The sequence below is a fragment of the Engystomops pustulosus genome, chromosome 5 (assembly GCF_040894005.1).
Source record: "Engystomops pustulosus chromosome 5, aEngPut4.maternal, whole genome shotgun sequence".
Lineage (NCBI taxonomy): Eukaryota > Metazoa > Chordata > Amphibia > Anura > Leptodactylidae > Engystomops > Engystomops pustulosus.
In genome coordinates, this window is record NC_092415.1 from 11,745,482 (window position 1) to 11,764,217 (window position 18,736).

At 44.3% G+C, this 18,736-nt stretch overlaps 1 protein-coding gene across 3 annotated transcripts in view; it reads left to right on the forward strand.

The window, feature by feature from the left end:
* Positions 1 to 908: 908 nt before the first annotated feature.
* Positions 909 to 18,736, forward strand: part of ST3GAL1 (ST3 beta-galactoside alpha-2,3-sialyltransferase 1) — a 105,155-nt gene continuing 87,327 nt past the window's right edge. For all 3 annotated transcript variants that reach the window (XM_072151153.1, XM_072151152.1, XM_072151154.1), the window contains exon 1: positions 909 to 1,198. The gene's annotated coding sequence lies outside the window, so the exon portion shown is untranslated. The remainder of the gene's footprint in view (positions 1,199 to 18,736) is intronic.

The window sequence follows — 18,736 nt, forward strand, 5'->3', positions numbered from 1 at the left end:
CCCCTCCAGTAGTAATACACCAGGTTATGGGTTCTCCATGCAGTGTCTCACACCTGTGCTGATATCTAGTGTAAAGAAATGTTATTGTTAAGTGTCAAGTTGTGCTTTGTAGCAGTGACTAAGCCCCTCATTCTGCCGCCATCTTGCTGCCTGAGGCGATAGATTCACCTTCCCTCATGGCTGATGCACCCCTGACCTTCAGGAATTACCCTGGTGTCTTTTTGTTACAATGATAATTACTTAGTTACAGGTAATATCTGGAATGATGTCTCATCTGCATTTGATTTGGAAGCTGATAGACTCCATTTATTTATTTTTGTTTATTTTTGTTTGATAAATAATATTCATATTTTTTACTAGATTTTGAGATTTCATTCTATCCCTTTATGTTTTCATGAGTTATAATGAATCGTCTTTGTGAATCTCGTCTATGGTTTCTTCTATATTTCATTCCTTTGTATGTTTATAAATATTTTGTTTTCATTTCCTTTGTTTCTGTGTCTGCACATTTCTTCATGTATATTTACAATTTTTTTTTTCATTTCTCTTTGTGCATCGCTTTGTTTCTTTTTGTGTATTTCTTTTTATATTGATACCATTTTCATTCCATTTCTCTTTGTGCATCGCTTTGTTTCTTTTTGTGTATTTCTTTTTATATTGATACAATTTTCATTCTATTTCTCTTTGTGCATCGCTTTGTTTCTTTTTGTGTGTAGTTCTTTTTATGGAATGACAATTTTCATCCTACTTCTTGATGTCATTTTGTGCATTCCTTTGTCTGGTTGGTTTCTTTTTGTGCAGTTTTGCAGGGCAGCCCATCCTCTTCCTTCCTCTGTGCATGCTGCTCTTTCTGCATGACTATGTGCAGTCTCCAGGGGTCCCCACCCACATGTATGATCCTCAGCTCCAGACTATGCACAGGGATCAGTAGCTCCTCAGCTCTCTCTGCAGACGCACCTCCGGGCGCCTCCTGCGGTACCGCTGCGATATCTGCGCCTGTCTGCTGCTGTAAAGCCCCTCTGGCTGGTGGAGTCGGGGCGGAGTTTGTCCTCCTATGTTTAGCTTCTTTCTCCAATCCACGTGGCTCCTGAGTTACTATATTAGAGTCACAGGAAGGCAGAAGGGAGAAGTCCATGGAGGGAGGGCAGAGGTGGGATTGCGGCTCTGAAGCACTGACTCTCTAATCTGCCGGGAGGAGGTAAGTGGCTCTCATGGATTCTTCTTCTTTTGTGTGCACTGATGTGTCTGAAGAGCAGCACAGGCAGAGGGGGTCCCTGTCTGTAGACTATGGGGGGCTGTTGGATGGATGGGCAGGCTGGCTGCAGGGGAGAACTCCTTATATACTGCCAGCTAGGAGTAGTTGTGGAGTGTGCATGCTGGGGATAGTGGTTCATGCTCACTAGCTATAGATCTAAAGCAGAGTCTGAGGATGGATATAGAGTGTGCAGCCTCCAACTAGCGGGCTTGTACCCTGGATGGGGTGTAGTAATCTGTGCATTATGGATATTGAGAGTAGTAGTTAATGCAGGATACATGTGCGGTCTGTATATGGATACATCAGACAGTCTATTGCAGTGATGGCAAACCTTTTAGAGGCCGAGTGCCCAAACTACAACAAAGACCCGCTTATTTATCGCAAAGTGCCAACACAGAAATTTAATTTGTGATTTATACTCCTTCTCTGTCACAGTTTTCATTGATATCAGCCCCTGAGGACACCAATAAAGCAGAAAATAGACCCAGGTAGAGCTGTCACTTTAAAATATCTCTGTGCACAGCAAGTCCTGGGCTGTCTGGGACTGCAGGAAGATACCTGGAGTCATCTCTGGTGATGGCCTGAGTGCCCACAGAAAGGGCTCCGAGTGCCACCTCTGGCACCCGTGCCATAGGTTAGCCATCACTGGTCTATTGGGTAGAATTTTGGACAGCCGAATGCATAGAAGCCTGAATGGTGTCTAGCAATTTTAAACTGTAGATGTAGAGGGAAGTGGATAATCTAATATTGGGGGTAGTAGTTTCTATCTTCTGTTTATAGGTCTAACGGTTGGATCAAGATGATAGGGGATAAGACGGTGAGGTTGGATGGAAGCCTGGATGATGTAGTGCAACTTGAAGGGTAGTAGTTAGTGTAGGGTGCATAGTGAGGATAGTAGTATAGTCTTTCTATAGAGACACTGGATAGTCTATAGGGCTCATAGTATGAGACTGATGGATAGAAACCTGGATGGGTCATAGTATTGTGTACAGCTGGGATGTAGAGGATAGTTTATGTTGTAGTATGTATATTCAGAGAAGCAGTTAGTGTAATATGCATATTGATTGGATATAGGTTAATAAAGGAGACTATAGATGTAGAGGAGGGTAGATGAGGTAATATTGAGGGTAGTTGTTTGTATGTTTTGTTTACAGAACTGTAGGAAAGTCTAAAGGTTGGATCAAGATGATAGGAGATAAGACGGTGAGGTTGGATAGAAGCCTGGTGGAGGTGGTGCAACTTGTATATAGAGGGTAGTAGTTATTGTAGGAAGCTTATTGGGGGTATTTGTAGCTTCGGTCTAAAGAGTGGACAGAACAGAAGCCTGGATGTGGTTTAGTGTTTTAGATGTAGTGGTTAGTGTAGGTTGCAATCTTTATATAGAGGCTGCAGGCAGTTTATAGGTTGGATATAGACTAATGGAGGGGGGTAGTTTGTATGTTTTGTTTATGGAAAGATAATAAAATATAAAGGTTGTATCTGGATGATAGGAGAATGGAGGAGGTAGTAGGATGTATAAAGTAGTTGTGGTTCCATGTATAGATCAGACAGGATGGGGTTGTGCAGTGTAGATACTTAGGGTAGTGGTGTGTCCTATGCATATTGATAGTAGGAGTTTGTGTGTATATATATATATATATATATATATATATATATTTTACTGTATGTGTGTGTGTTATGGGGCTATAATAAGACTTATTCTAGTCTGTATAAAGAGACATAGGTTAGACATCTGGCCATGGCATGAGACAAGCTGGATAGGGTATACTATTTGTCCCATTTGAAGATGGGGGGGGGGGGTTTAGTAGTTGTTATATTTGTGTATAATAAGGATAGTATCTGTTCCTACAGTCTGGATATGGAGGGTTACAAGAGCCTGTAAACAGAGAATATGAGATGGAGCAGTCTGGATATAGAGACATTCCTGGATAGATGATCATATTGGTGCTGCTTGTATATACCAGGTACTTCATGTAATGGATATGTAGTTGTTTACAGTTGGATATGGAAGATTGTGTATACAGAGGATTTGAGATGGGGTAGTCTAATTTCCTCCATAGAGGTGCTGCTTGTATATAGAGGGTAGAAGATGGTGTATTATGTATATTGAGGCTAGATATCTGTACTGCTTGGGTATACAGAGATCGCTGAATGGATCAGGGGGTGTATATCCGCTTGGCTATACTATAGTAGTATAGTAGATGTTGATTGATGTTGTCTGGACTGAGGGAAAACTGTGTAAAGGGGAAGGAGTTCAGTCACCCTGGATGTGGAGGGCATCGCCAAACCTGCAGTCTGGATAATGGGTGTAGTATTGTATAGATTAGGTACATAGAATGGACAGTATGGATACTGATGGATGCACGTGAGCTAATACTTGATTCCCCCCTTGGACACGGAAGGTAGTAACTTCTACATATACAGATAAGAAATTGGGCAATCTGCATATACAGTAGATGGGTAACGCCTGGGGCATTCTATATGTACTAAGGTCATCAGTAGTTGGTGGAACAAGAACCTAGATTTCTAAGAGTTGATGTGAAGTTCTCATGCCCGGGCTGATTAGGGGGAAGGGTCTGGTGGTGCTGTCATGGGATGCAGATGTTGCTTGAGATCAGATGTACTTTCTAGGAATTCAACTACAAGCTGTGCTTGCTTTACGTCTGTTACTTTTCTCAATCTAAGACTTCTGGAGGAAGAAAGGGACCAGTGGCTGCTCATCAGACTGGCATGCTGAGGGTTATGCTATATGTGCTATAACAGTGATGGCGAACCTTTTAGAGACCGAGTGCCCAAGCTACAACCAAAATCCACTTATTTACCATGAAGTGCCAACATAGCATTTTAAGCAGTAACGTATTGCTACCTGTTCTTCCACATCTTTCAATTGTATCGCCCCCCGAGGCCACCAATACAGTTGAAAGAAAGAGGGCAAATTCAGACTCTAATTGTAGCTTCTCTTCAGGGTCTCTCTGTAGAGGAAGAATTAAGGGTCCAGCAGGGGGAGCTCAAAAAGATACTAAAGCCCTCTCCACACCTTCTCACTTTTCCTACAGTTCCAAAAAGCCAATGAAGTGTCACTTAAAAATAGCGCTGAGAGCAGCATCTCTAAAGTTGCCTGGGACTGCAGGAAGATTTGGTGGATTTGTTCCTGTCTGGTGACCTCTGTCCTGGGGTGATGGTCTGAGTGCCCACAGAAAGGGCTCTGAGTGCCACCTCTGGCACCCGTGCCATAGGTTCGCCACCACTGTGCTATGTGCGGGTTCTGCACCATGGACTGTACAGTGTTACAATGTTTCCAGCATCTTTGTTCTGTTTACCAAATATTTCCCTGAGAATCAATAAGCCAAAGTTCTTCTATTCTGCCCCATCCTGAGAGCAGTTTGGCACAAGGTCTGGTCTTTGTGGGTGGATGGTGCCAGGTGGGGTAGGTCTTTACTTGCAGTATGTGGTCAGGAATTGGAAGGGGTTCATATTTGGGGAACATGTAATGGGATATGGAGTATTGCTCATTCCAGTGAGGATTTCTTTGGCTGTATCTGCGGCGGCATGAGGCAGCGTTGGCTCCGAGGAGAAGGATCGGCTTACAGACTTATGGGAATGATTAGCCGTGAAGCGTTGTACATGCGTGTGCCTACATGTATGGCAGCTGTATGTGAGGAATGAGCAGAGGTATACACTTTTCTTCGCTCTAAGTGTATTCTAGGACCCTCAGCTATAAACATATCATAACTTTGGGTCCAAGTACAAACTTGCATCACATTGTAACCTCCAAGGATCAGCAATTATTGTGCTCAAAAATCCCTGGGTAATACTTATAACCTGAAACTCCATTACAGTATTTGGGACCTATATAGAAGGCTATGGGGGGGTTGGCTTTTGCTTACATGGCACAAGATGGGGGGATGCAAGATTGATGTTGCTGAGGTCCACTAATAACTAAAACATGGGTCCAGTAAGGAAAAGTATAATCATGTGGAGCTTAAATGACTCTTCTTCTTACTCATTTTCAAATGAGATGAGTGAAGTTTAAAGGCTTTAGGGGGAGAGTCACTTCAGAAGCCCCTATCTTCTGTTCTATAGCGCCTAGAAACATGCTGCTGGTGTCATATTAAAGATAAGTATGCATCTCTTCCTTCAGATGCTTTGTGATCTACAGAACTGAAGATACAGGCAACTAAGTACATAGTTGGAAAAGCAAACTGCAGGTAATCTTACAGTTCCTGCCTACTTTTATATACCATATGCTTAATGAGATTCTTATCTTTACTATGACACCAGCAACATGTTTCTAGGTGCTATAGATAGGGACTTATGAAGTGACACACCCCCTGCATCCACTAAAATGGGATTTTCCTATGAGAAAATATTTGCCTGAATTTTGTGGAGATTCTTTATAGGTAAACGGGTGAGATTTTCCATAAATCAGAGACTTCTAGAAAGGACCTTTGATGCCCTACCTGAGGGGCTCGTAGTTTAGTTGGGTAAAATCTGGTGACAGGTTTGTTTTAGATCCCCATGATCAAACTTGTAATGTGATGTTATAATGGAATCCTTAAAAAATCGCTTTGATGCGCTGCTCCAATGTGTGTGTTGCTTTAAGGATCCCACTTTCCTTTATCCAGGGGTCTCCTATGTATTAGTATGATTTGGACCCCAAAAAGTTTGTGTGTAAAAGTACTGTATGGTCAAAGATACAAAGTGTCAGGATGATTTGCTACAAGTTTTGTGGCGTTGCCATTGTCCTGGGGATGTTTACATGTCTGTATTGTTTGGGACCCCTGTAAATGTCAGTGAGTGATATATTGGGGGGCCGCTTATTACTCTTGTTTCAGTGTGACCCTATAGATTTGTGGTTTGGTTTCTATACTCTGCAACAGGAACAAGAATTGTCTGGCAGTGACCTCTGAGATAAACCCTTGTAGTAACAAGCTTATCTCTCGCTGGCAGTCCTGCTCGCATTAGGATGTAATCTGTGCATGGGGTGGGGGGGCTGCGGTAACTTATACGCTTCCCAAAATAATCAGTTTATATTTGCATTCAGGATTGCAGATTGGGCATATTGTCTTCTTGCAGCACATCTGCTGCTTCTCCGCAGTGAAGAGGTTAATAGCACTTATGGGATCGGGTATTGGGGGTAGGGGGGTCATTTCTGTACTTGTAAAAAGTTTGCCAGGAAGTGTAACTTTTTAACTCCCCCCTCATTGAGTCCTTGGCACAGGATATAGCGTGCAGCCCCCCTACTTCCTGGGCTGGGGGTCTGGCTGTCAGTATAACACCTCAGGGGGGCTGTCACAATGGAATTTGCGTGGGGGTTGGTCTGGTGGTCTCCATTAGCCAGTGAAATCCAAAGTTTGGACTACGTCGTAAATCATGTCCGGTTTCTCTGTGCAGCTGGATTGTAGGGATAATTTTTCTATGGAAGCCAAGCTTTAGGGGGTCTTAGAGCGTAATGTGCCGAACAGATCCAAAAGTTCTACAAAATTCCTACAAATTACTTTGAAGGAAAGTCATAGGAAAAAGTCAGATTTTGGCTGCACTGAAACTTGTACTTGTGTAATGTGCGGGGTCATTGTACAAACCAAGAGTGACCGTGACCCTGATGTCAGCAGAAGCCTAAACCGGATGAAATTCTGGTGCAAACACGTTCACAATATGGGGGAAACCTAAGAAATTATCATCAAGATCTATCGCGATAAACTTGGGCCCCTTTCACACTTGCGTTTTTTTTTTGACGTGCAGAACTCGCATTGTAATCTGACCCGTTTTTTTTCAATGGGTTTTGTTAGCATTTTTTTTTCGCGCACACATATTAAAATCTCAGCATGCGCTACTTTTGCATGTCGCGTGCGTGGAAAAACGCACCATACAAGTCTATGGAGACGCACCAAATCAAACATTTTACTCTGAGGCATATGCAATGCGTTTTTAATGGATGGGTTGCTAGGTGATGTGGGGAAAAAGGCAGAAAGTGGCATCTGGGCACCAATTGAAGAATCGTGATTTGAAATGCGCACATGAAAAACACACCGGAAATGCAGTAAAAATGCAAACCTATGCATGAAAAATGCAAAAACTGTGCAAAACGGACATTTTTGCCTGCATTTAGTCACATTCCACTCTGACATAATGGGGCAGATTTACTTACCCGGTCCATTCGCGATCCAGCGGCACGTTCTCTGCGGTGGATTCGGGTATTCCGGCGATTCACTAAGGCAGTTCCTCCGACGTCCACCAGGTGGCGCTGCTGCGCTGAAGTCCACCGAGGTCCGCCGGAGTTCACGATCCTATTCCTAGTGAAGGTAAGCGCGTGTCCAGCGACACTTCTTTTTTTTTTTTTTAATAAAATATGCAGCGGTTTTTCCGAATCTGTCAGGTTTTTTTACGGCCACGCTACCCCAGCCACCCGATTTCTGTTGCCGATGCGCCACAATCCGATCGCGTGCGCCGAAATCTCGGGGCAATACAGGGAAAATCGGCGTAAAACGGAAATATTTGGTTAACCCGTTGCAAAAACGTGAATTGGGCCCTTAGTAAATGACCCCCAATGTGCACATGTGAAAGAGGCCTTATTCATAGATCCAGGCACCTTGTCTGTGGAAATCTTCTTATATTTGTTATCCATGGCCTCTTTCCTTCTAAAATCAACTTTTAAAATTGAGCTAATGAGCCCAGGGACCTGGGATGTGTTACCAATGCCCCTCCGTGCTGAAGTTTCACGGGCTGTTACACTGTGCAGAAACAATTCCCCCTCTCACTGTGTTAGATTACATCACGCAGAGGGGAGAGGAGGAAGTGTAGCAGCCTGTGAAGCTACAGCACAGAGAGGCTCAGGTAAAACTTCTAAATCCCTTCCAGCTTATTAGCATAATTATAAAAGTTGATGTTAGAAGGAAGGAGGCCATGGATAACAAATATAAGAGGATTACCGCAGTTACGGTGCCTGGATCTATGAGTAAGTGTTGAGTTAAAACTACATTTCATCCTAAAAAAATCAAGTCCCCGTTCAACTATAGTGGCAGAAAAGCGAAATGGTTGTAGCTTGTAGAAGGCCTTTACGGAAAAAAAATGGCCAGGGCATTAATGAAGAAAATCCTTACAGAGATAAAGGGTTAAAGGGATAGGTCATCAGTATTATATTGGTGGTGGTCCCCATCAGGCCCCCATACTCCGGCATTGCTCCTGTGCACTGTTTCTAAACCTGTGATTTCACTTGGTTTGTTTGCAGCCTTATTATAAATGAATGGCACTGAGCTGCAGTACCAAGCACGGCCACCATACACTGTACAGCGCTGTGATTGATGGAAGAAGACGGATTGGTGGTTGTGTTGGGTGTCAGACACCGACCTGATATTGATGGGTTATCCTAATGTTGGCCATGAAAAATCCCTTTAAATGGGGCGACCACAGTCCACTGTATAGTCATATCTTCAACTTTTATAACTTTTTTTTGTGTTTCTACATTGCAGCTCTCAGTAGAAGTTGCATGTTGTGATGATAGAAAAAAAATGCACAACAAAGCTAAAAACGAAATTTACATTTTTCGTTTTATGACCTCGCACGCTGCGACAGCTCTAAAGTTCCCCAGAAATTCTTCCACATCCAATGACTTTGTAAGAAATTCTGAATTCAGCCTAAGGCTCCGTTCACATCTGTGCGGGAGCAACTGCAAAATGAGTAGGCAGATATATCAAAACCTGTGCCGTGTGCGCTCTGTGGCGCGTGTGTGTGTGTGTGTGTGCGCGCGCGCTCTGTGGCGTGTGTGTGTGTGTGTGTGCGCGCGCGCTCTGTGGCGTGTGTGTGTGTGTGTGTGTGTGTGTGCGCGCGCGCTCTGTGGCGTGTGTGTGTGCGCGCGCGCTCTGTGGCGTGTGTGTGTGCGCGCGCGCTCTGTGGCGTGTGTGTGTGTGCGCGCTCTGTGGCGTGTGTGTGTGCGCGCTCTGTGGCGTGTGTGTGTGTGCGCGCTCTGTGGCGTGTGTGTGTGTGCGCGCTCTGTGGCGTGCGTGTGTGTGTGCGCGCTCTGTGGCGTGCGTGTGTGTGTGCGCGCTCTGTGGCGTGTGTGTGTGCGCGCTCTGTGGCGTGTGTGTGTGTGCGCGCTCTGTGGCGTGTGTGTGTGTGCGCGCTCTGTGGCGTGTGTGTGTGTGTGCGCGCTCTGTGGCGTGTGTGTGTGTGTGCGCGCTCTGTGGCGTGTGTGTGCGCGCTCTGTGGCGTGTGTGTGCGCGCTCTGTGGCGTGTGTGTGTGCGCGCGCGCTCTGTGGCGTGTGTGTGTGTGCGCGCGCGCTCTGTGGCGTGTGTGTGTGTGCGCGCGCGCTCTGTGGCGTGTGTGTGTGTGTGTGTGTGTGCGCGCGCGCTCTGTGGCGTGTGCTCTGTGCCGTGGTGTGTGTGTGTGTGTGTGTGTGTGTGTGTGCGCGCGCGCGCTCTGTGGCGTGTGTGCGCGCGCTCTGTGGCGTGTGTGCGTGCGCGCTCTGTGGCGTGTGTGTGTGTGCGCGCGCGCTCTGTGGCGTGGTGTGTGTATGTGTGCTATGTGCCGTGGTGTGTGTGTGCTATGTGCGCGCTATGTGCCGTGTGCAGAGGGCACCAGATTGAGGATTTCAATGCACTGCATTGACAGAGTGCACCTTTAACATGGCACGTGCTACACAATTCTGTTGGACTTTGCATGATAAAACTGTTGCGTGATACGACTGAGCACCGGACGCCCACTTCAGTGCAGGAATTTGTGTTGCATGAAGACTAGTGCAGACGTGACACAAATGTGGCGCTGACACTTTTTAAATACCTGTGCAAGTAGTTTGCACGTTCTTTCTAGTGTAAAGTCAAGGGCAGCACGGTGGCTCAGTGGTTAGCATTACAGCCTTGCAGCACTGGGGTCCTGGGTTCAAGTCCCTTCCAGGTCAACATCTGCATAGAGTTTTTTTTTTTTTTTATATCTCCGTGTTTGCGTGTTGTGCAGATATATATTTTTCCAACCACACCCGCTCTTGTTCCCCTTTTTTCCTTATTTACTGCGCAACCTCTAATACACCCATACCAAGCCAAAATTTACATTGCTCATGAATTTTCCGGGACTCCAGATGGTCCTCCCTTTCTTCGGGTACAACATAACCGATGGATCACTCTGTTCCTGGCCATTAACCCCTTAAATGTTGTGGTCAACATTTAACAGAGTACTGCCATCCAGAGCTTCCCATTCAGCAGCTTGATTTTGGGAGGAATGTCTTAATATGTCAAAGCAATTTGGAAACCTAATAAAGTTCTCCCATCCTTATACATGTAGGCAGGGTCTAATAAAAGGGTTGGGAACCTTTTCTGGTTGAGAGCTGCAGCACATGACCCCTCTTTACCCCATTGGCTAGGTAGCCACGGAACATGCACTCTCCCCTCCCCAGTAACTAGGTAGCCACATGCTGTATGGGGAGTGGATACTGATATCTGGTAAGGACGCATCACAAAGGAAGCAGTGGTAACATTGCTGCCTCCATCCAGTGATCAGCGCTGCGTGTCTTTCCTCTGGGTCCTCCGGTTTCCTCCCACACTCCAAAAACATACAGGTAGGTTGATTAGATTGTGAGCCCCATTGGGGACAGGGACCGATTTGGCAAACTCTGTGCAGCGCTGCGTAATCTGTGTGCGCTATATAAATAAAGGAATTATTAATTTTTTTTTTTTTGTTAGTCAAATGCAGCCATCAAAAGAGCCACATCTGGCTCCCGAGTCATAGGTTCCCTACCCCTGGCCTAATAGGATGTCTGTTCTATGGTAAGATTCATATACCCTATGGAAGAATTGCAGTGTTTTACATTGATGAAGTAAAAATACTGTGGAATAAAAAAAATTGTGAAAAAAAAAATAAAAAAATTGTGTTCATCCCAAAAAAAACAAGACCGTGGCTTTAGAAAATAAAAGATTAAACCAAAAGATGTGCGATTGCTGATATTCTTTATTTCCTCCTTTTTTAATAGGTTTAAGTTTTTCAGTACATAAAATACACCCAAAATGTTAAAAAAAATGCAACTCCCTGCTGCAAAAAACAAGCCCACCCATGGATATTTTGATATAAAATTTTAAAAATTTGATGTTTCCAGGAGGGAATGGAAAACAAACTGAAAATTGATGCCTCCTGGCAAATAAATAAATTCTCTTTCCGTTTTCGCTGTATAAGAGCATAATAAAGATTGGTTGCTAAGATGTGCATCACCTTTAAGCCGTTTAATGATGTTATGTATTTGTTTTCCTTCATAGTTATTGTGGTTCATGGTCATTAGGAGATTACACTGCGTGCGGTTTTCTTTAGCCTGATGGAAAGAAACAGAAAATTAACACTTACGAGTAAGAATAAAACTACCAGGTGTCATAGAGCCCCCTCCATACAGTCATCATGGCAACCACAGGGGGAACACCTGGGATAGAAGCAGATGGGGGCTGAAAACCCAACTACAAGGAAACCCAAACCAGACCCACATTAGATACTAAAGGTAACAATGTCACAACGACTTATGTACACAGTATATAACTACTATAATACTGCCCCCTATGTACAAGAATATAACTACTATAATACTGCCCCCTATGCACAAGAATATAACTACTATACTACTGCTCCCTATGTACAAGAATATAACTACTATACTACTGCTCCCTATATACAGGAATATAACTACTATAATACTGCCCCCTATGTACAGGAATATAACTACTATAATACTGCCCCTATGTACAAGAATATAACTACTATATTACTGCTCCCTATGCACAAGAATATAACTACTATACTACTGCTCCCTATATACAGGAATATAACTACTATACTACTGCTCCCTATATACAGGAATATAACTACTATAATACTGCCCCCTATGTACAAGAATATAACTACTATAATACTGCCCCCTATGCACAAGAATATAACTACTATACTACTGCTCCCTATATACAGGAATATAACTACTATAATACTGCCCCCTATGTACAAGAATATAACTACTATATTACTGCCCCCTATGTACAAGAATATAACTACTATAATACTGCCCCCTATGTACAAGAATATAACTACTATAATACTGCCCCCTATGTACAAGAATATAACTACTATAATACTGCCCCCTATGTACAAGAATATAACTACTATAATACTGCCCCCTATGCACAAGAATATAACTACTATACTACTGCTCCCTATATACAGGAATATAACTACTATAATACTGCCCCCTATGTACAAGAATATAACTACTATATTACTGCCCCCTATGTACAAGAATATAACTACTATAATACTGCCCCCTATGTACAAGGATATAACTACTATAATACTGCCCCCTATGTACAAGAATATAACTACTATAATACTGCCCCCTATGTACAAGAATATAACTACTATAATACTGCCCCCTATGTACAAGAATATAACTACTATAATACTGCCCCCTATGTACAAGAATATAACTACTATAATACTGCCCCCTATGTACAAGAATATAACTACTATAATACTGCCCCCTATGTACAGGAATATAACTACTATAATACTGCCCCCTATGTACAAGAATATAACTACTATAATACTGCCCCCTATGTACAAGAATATAACTACTATAATACTGCCCCCTATGTACAGGAATATAACTACTATAATACTGCCCCCTATGTACAGGAATATAACTACTATAATACTGCCCATATGTACAAGAATATAACTACTATAATACTGCCCCTTGTGTGTTCCCCTTTCTGATAGGATCCACTCTTCTCTTAGCTCCTGATGCCCTTATTAAAAAAGCTTAAATTAAGCAAATGAGCTTAAGTGGGCTAAGTGCTCAATTAAAAGCTAAGGAGCCTCAGGTTCATTTGTGGAAATGTTAGTCTTTTTTTCATAAAACAAGGTTCTAAGGACTGAAAAGAACCTATCCTACCAGAGGGGACACACACCGGCAGGGATATGTACTTTGTTTACAATCCTACATCCTGGTGGTAGATTTCCTTTAAGGTTGATGTGTTTTCTGTACACTATTGATCAGGTAACATGTAGTTTCTAAGGATTTCTAGCAGTAAAAGTTGTAATGGTCCTGGGGTAGTAGCGGGGGGGGGGGGGGGGGATTTGCACTTGGAGGCCTGAGGTGCTGTGTAATTATCCTGGTCTGGGGGGGGGGGATGTGCTGGATATATGGATGAGGTAGGTTCTTGTGTAGAGAATGAAGATCATAGACAGTAATAAAGACCTTACACATCGGATCAAAGGACCATCCAGGTGTTTAAGGGGCAGTAAACCAGAAACAATGGTTATGCCAGTAGTGGAGAGGACATGGCTGGGGGCAGCACTTCCTGCCATCCTATTATGTAGGGGGGAGGGGGGCAGCAGTCTGCGAGAATAACAAGGACCCTGCAGATTATCCCTCATCTGAACACCCAGTCTGGGAAAGTTATCACTTAAAGGCATTTTAAAGGGGTCCTATGCATCACCTATCCATGAATACAGGGGTTAGAGCCGACTAGTGGTAAAACAGGTGAACTGCGTCTGTCTGCTAGAATTTGTATCCACTGTGCTGTAATCGTCATGGATACTATTGTGGACGGATGGATGGATACTATTGTGGATGGATGGATAGATGGATACTATTGTGGACGGATGGATGGATACTATTGTGGATGGATGGATAGATGGATACTATTGTGGACGGATGGATGGATACTATTGTGGATGGATGGATGGATGGATGGATACTATTGTGGACGGATGGATGGATACTATTGTGGACGGATGGATAGATGGATACTATTGTGGACGGATGGATGGATACTATTGTGGATGGATGGATAGATGGATACTATTGTGGACGGATGGATGGATACTATTGTGGATGGATGGATAGATGGATACTATTGTGGACGGATGGATGGATGGATACTATTGTGGACGGATGGATGGATGGATACTATTGTGGACGGATGGATGGATACTATTGTGGACGGATGGATAGATGGATACTATTGTGGACGGATGGATAGATGGATACTATTGTGGACGGATGGATGGATACTATTGTGGACGGATGGATGGATGGATACTATTGTGGACGGATGGATAGATGGATACTATTGTGGACGGATGGATGGATACTATTGTGGATGGATGGATAGATGGATACTATTGTGGACGGATGGATGGATGGATACTATTGTGGACGGATGGATAGAGAAGAACATCTATGCTAAGAATTCAGTTTCTTTATGTGAAGAGCTTCCTGATACGATTTTATTTTTTAATTTGTATATTTTTTCCACTTTGGATACATCGGATATTGGCAGAGGGATAGATGATCACTGGACGCAGTGTATTGCCGCCTTCGGCTCTGCTACATCTGCGTGTTATTCCGCTTCCCTCTTGCAGGGGTTGGTGATGTTCTTGCTGTTTTGTAAGGAATAACAATATCCCGTGTTGTGTCGGCACAGAACATATCTGAGGGATGGATCTCCGGCTTCAAAGCGCGCCGGTGCGGGGCACACAGTGGGAGCGACGCGTTTGAAGCCATCATGTGCCCCCTTTGATGTGATGTGAAGCCTCCCCTTTATCTCTGCCGTCTGTGTCTTCTGAGTGCGACTCCTGCGCCTCGGGCGACGTTACCTCTATATATAAATAGCCCGGAAAACCTTCTCCAAGCTTAAAGGGCAACAGTCATTCACACCTAGAGGCGGCTTTCCAAAGTATATAGGGGGATAAAGGAAATTTTTATTCCACTGTTTCTTAAAGGGATTGTCAATGCCTTTTATTAGAAGGATCTTCTGCTCGTCCAATCACTTTTGATTTCTAGGTTTCCCTACACTGCCTCTAGAGGGGAAATGAAGTACTACATGAAATCAATGGACTACACATGCAATACTCGGATGTGTCCGGTCCTCCACAGAGAACAAATGACGACCTGTCTATTCTGTCAGTCAAAAAGTACTTGAGTTAATTCTTCTAAACCAGAAACCCCTTTAATGCCATGTTTATACACTGTGGTCATTTAAAGGAAATCTACCATTATATTCCCCTATGATAAACCAGGGACATTACTCATAGATACAGGACCTGTAACTATGAATTTAAAATAAAGGAGGCCATGGATAACAAATATAAGAATATTACCAGTTTTCTAAATTATGCAAATGAACTTGAAGGGCTGCTGGGGGTGTTACTAGAGCCCCAATGTGGTGTAGATTCACAAACTGTTACACTATTCACACAGAGAACTTCGCCCTACCACTGTGTGAGATTACAGCAGGCAGAGCGAGGGCAGAAGTGCTGAGGGAACAGGGGGAGAGGAGACAGTGTTATGTCCTGTGAAGCTACAACACAGAGGGGCTCTGGTAATGCCCCCTAGAGCTCTTGTGGCTCATTAGCATAATGTTGGAAGGAAGGAGGCCCTGGATAACAAATATAAGAAGATACCACAGTCCCGGTGCCTGGATCTATGAGTAATGTCCCTGGTTTATCAGGATGGATTCTCATGGTAGATTTTTATTTTAATTGCTTCTGTTGTAGTTTTTAAACATGTGTGGCAGGATTATAAGGCTCCATCGGCACTTTGTATGACCACAACATGTGAACACAGCCCAAAAGGAGTTGGACTTCTACCCCTTTTCTAATTGCAATCTCTTGTGTCCAGCTGTGAAGTACTCTGACAATGTGTTCAGGTGAGACCACCTAAAATTTCCCAGAACTTTTGCTGGGACTTGACACCCCAAGAGTGAGGGCCGGGCTGGCTCCAGGTGTCAGTAGGCGCCTCTGGGATCCTCAGTGGACTTTTGCAGTGAACTCAGAAACTAAAACTCCTGTTTGCTAAAATATTCCCTAGTTTATCATGGCAAAGAGCCCACTCACGGTTATTTTATATACAGCCTCCCTCACTCCCTATGGATTCATTAGATACAGCCTCCTCACCTCCATAAATTCCTTACAGCCTAATGTGGGTTATGCCCAGTGCCGGCGCCGGCCCGGAGTGAGGGGGTAGTCATTGCAGATCTAGCCTATAGCAGAGCAATGACACTTGGGTTACAGGAGGGTGACATGTGGACAGGACAGGTACTTGCTAACACTTGTATCCAGGGCCGGTTTAAAGGAGGGGCTCCCGGGCTCATGTCCCGGGGCCCCCACCACTTTCACTTTTAAAAGGGCCCCCACCAGTTTCCGACAGTCAGCGTCTGTCAGAGTCAGCGGCCCGTAGTTGCCCGCATCGCACATGGGGTCTAGGATGCCTGCTGTGTCAGTGAGACTGGCGGCTGTATACTACAGGGGGCTGGCGGGCTATATACATCCAAAAGCATTGTTGGAAGCCCCCCACCCCACCCCAGCCTTAATCCGGCCCTGCTTGTATCCTGGTGTCATTGTCCTGTGTATAATGGAGGACATGGTAGCGGGTGACCTGCGGTGTCACCCTATCTGTAGAGATATTTGTGCAGGATGACCCTGATAACATTCTGGAGGTCGGTGACTTTTGAGCCCAGGACCGATCACAGACCAAATATTTGTCTAATTTTGGGGGATGACATTTATATTTCTCTGACCATTGAGCTCCAAACACTTTGCGGCTGATGTCATGTGGAGGATGATGGGGGTAGTGGGTGATGTGTTCCCTGCATGGGATGTTGTTACTATGTATGTGCATGGGATGTGCGGAATTGTTATTTCAATGATCCCATGCCTTGCAGGATGGAGTAGATTTAAAGGGGTCCCTCAGCACCAAACTACATTCTTTATATGAGGCCCCTGAGATCATAGCAGCTTTCATCATAAGGGGGTAGATGGAGGTGTTGCAATACTTCATTATGGAAATATTTCATACCCTAAGATCATGTGACGGAGGTCCCTCCTACAGCGCCATTCCTGCACACTGCTGTGCTCTTAGCTCTCTGCAGTGGACTGCTTCACAGCCCTACCTTCTCCTGTGAATGATTGCTGTAGTAGCCTTCAAGAGGCTCTTAGCTGGCTATGGGGCAGCTCCGTGCACAGAGCTAAGTGCACAGCAGTGTGAGGACATGCCCTGCTGCACAAGGAAAAGCTATAATCCCCCCCACTCCATATTGAGGTGACATTGCGTTTCCATCACATTTGGAAATGCGATTATCTCTCCGCAGGTGATAAAGGTTGGAACCTTTGGATTGCATGGTGATGCCACGTGTTGCGTTTTTTGGACCGTTTTTAAGCGTGCGTTTTCAGTGCGTTTGTAAAACGCATGTGTTTTTGAATGTTTACGATGTATTTGTCTGCTTTAAATCTTCATTTTAGAAGTGTCGGCAGCTGTGAAACAGATGAAAACCAGCCAAACACACAGCAAACCTTAAAAAACTCATGCTTAAAAAACGGTCCAAAAACGCAACGTGTGGCATCCCCCTTAGCAGCCCCCTATCTCCTGTGACCCATGTATAGAGTAATATCAGCTGAGCGTCATGCGGTATCGCAGCCATGTGACCCTTCTCTGTGGTCGGACCCCCTTCCCCCTTCATCCACCAAACTGCTGATTTCTTACACGTTTAATACAAGAAGTTACATTGTGTCTCAGCTGTTGCTCTACACTGCCCCCTATAGGTCATCCCAAGAATAAAACTCATCTGCGTTTGAAGAGGAGATTGGACCCCCATTGCTATAATTTCCGGGGGTCTCAGACCGAATATCAGTTATCATACATGTATTGCCTGTACTGTGACTCGATCTCCAGTATTGGGGAATATCTCCTTTTATATACAGCATATTGCTCCCTGTTATCAGCCACTTTAGCTAACAGGGGGGGCGCTGTATTATGTCGTAGTTGCGCAGTCATTTCAATATAGGGGGGGGGGGTACTCTCTTGATGATTATAATGTGCTACTCTGCAAGCTATTGTGAGCTGTTATCAGCCATTTCAAGCTGGGGGGAGGGGGCGGGTAAAAGGCTGTATTTAGTGCATTTGCCTATGATTACAGGCTATTGCTCCCTGTTATCAGCCATGTCTGACTACTGTATGACCAGCTGATTGCATTCCATTCACTGTTAACAACCACAGTAACTCTACTGTACTCTGATCTGCACACAGGCTGTTGCTCTTAGTTATCAACCAGTGTGTTTCCCGGCTTTGTTCCCTGTTATCAGCCATATCGGGCTGAAGAGTGGAGGGGTATAATGAATGGTGTTGGATTGCTCGGATATGTCATGGTTGGGGAGGTGGTGACTGTAGCTCTGGTTGGTAACGCGCCCTCCTTCTTGCCAGCTGTATAGCGGACTGCAAGCTATTGCCCGCTGTTATCAGCCATTTCAGGCAATTGTGTTTTGACACCAGGATATAATACCAGGATCTTTCTATCTGTTATGGGCCATTAAGGGGATGGTTCTATGAGATTAAGAGGTTGTATTATGTCATTGTTCTGTGTTATCAGCCATTTCAGGGCAGGAAGATAATTTTTATATCTCTAGTCACGTCACGTCATGGGAGGGAACACAAAATTGTCTGAGGGGATGATTACAGTTTA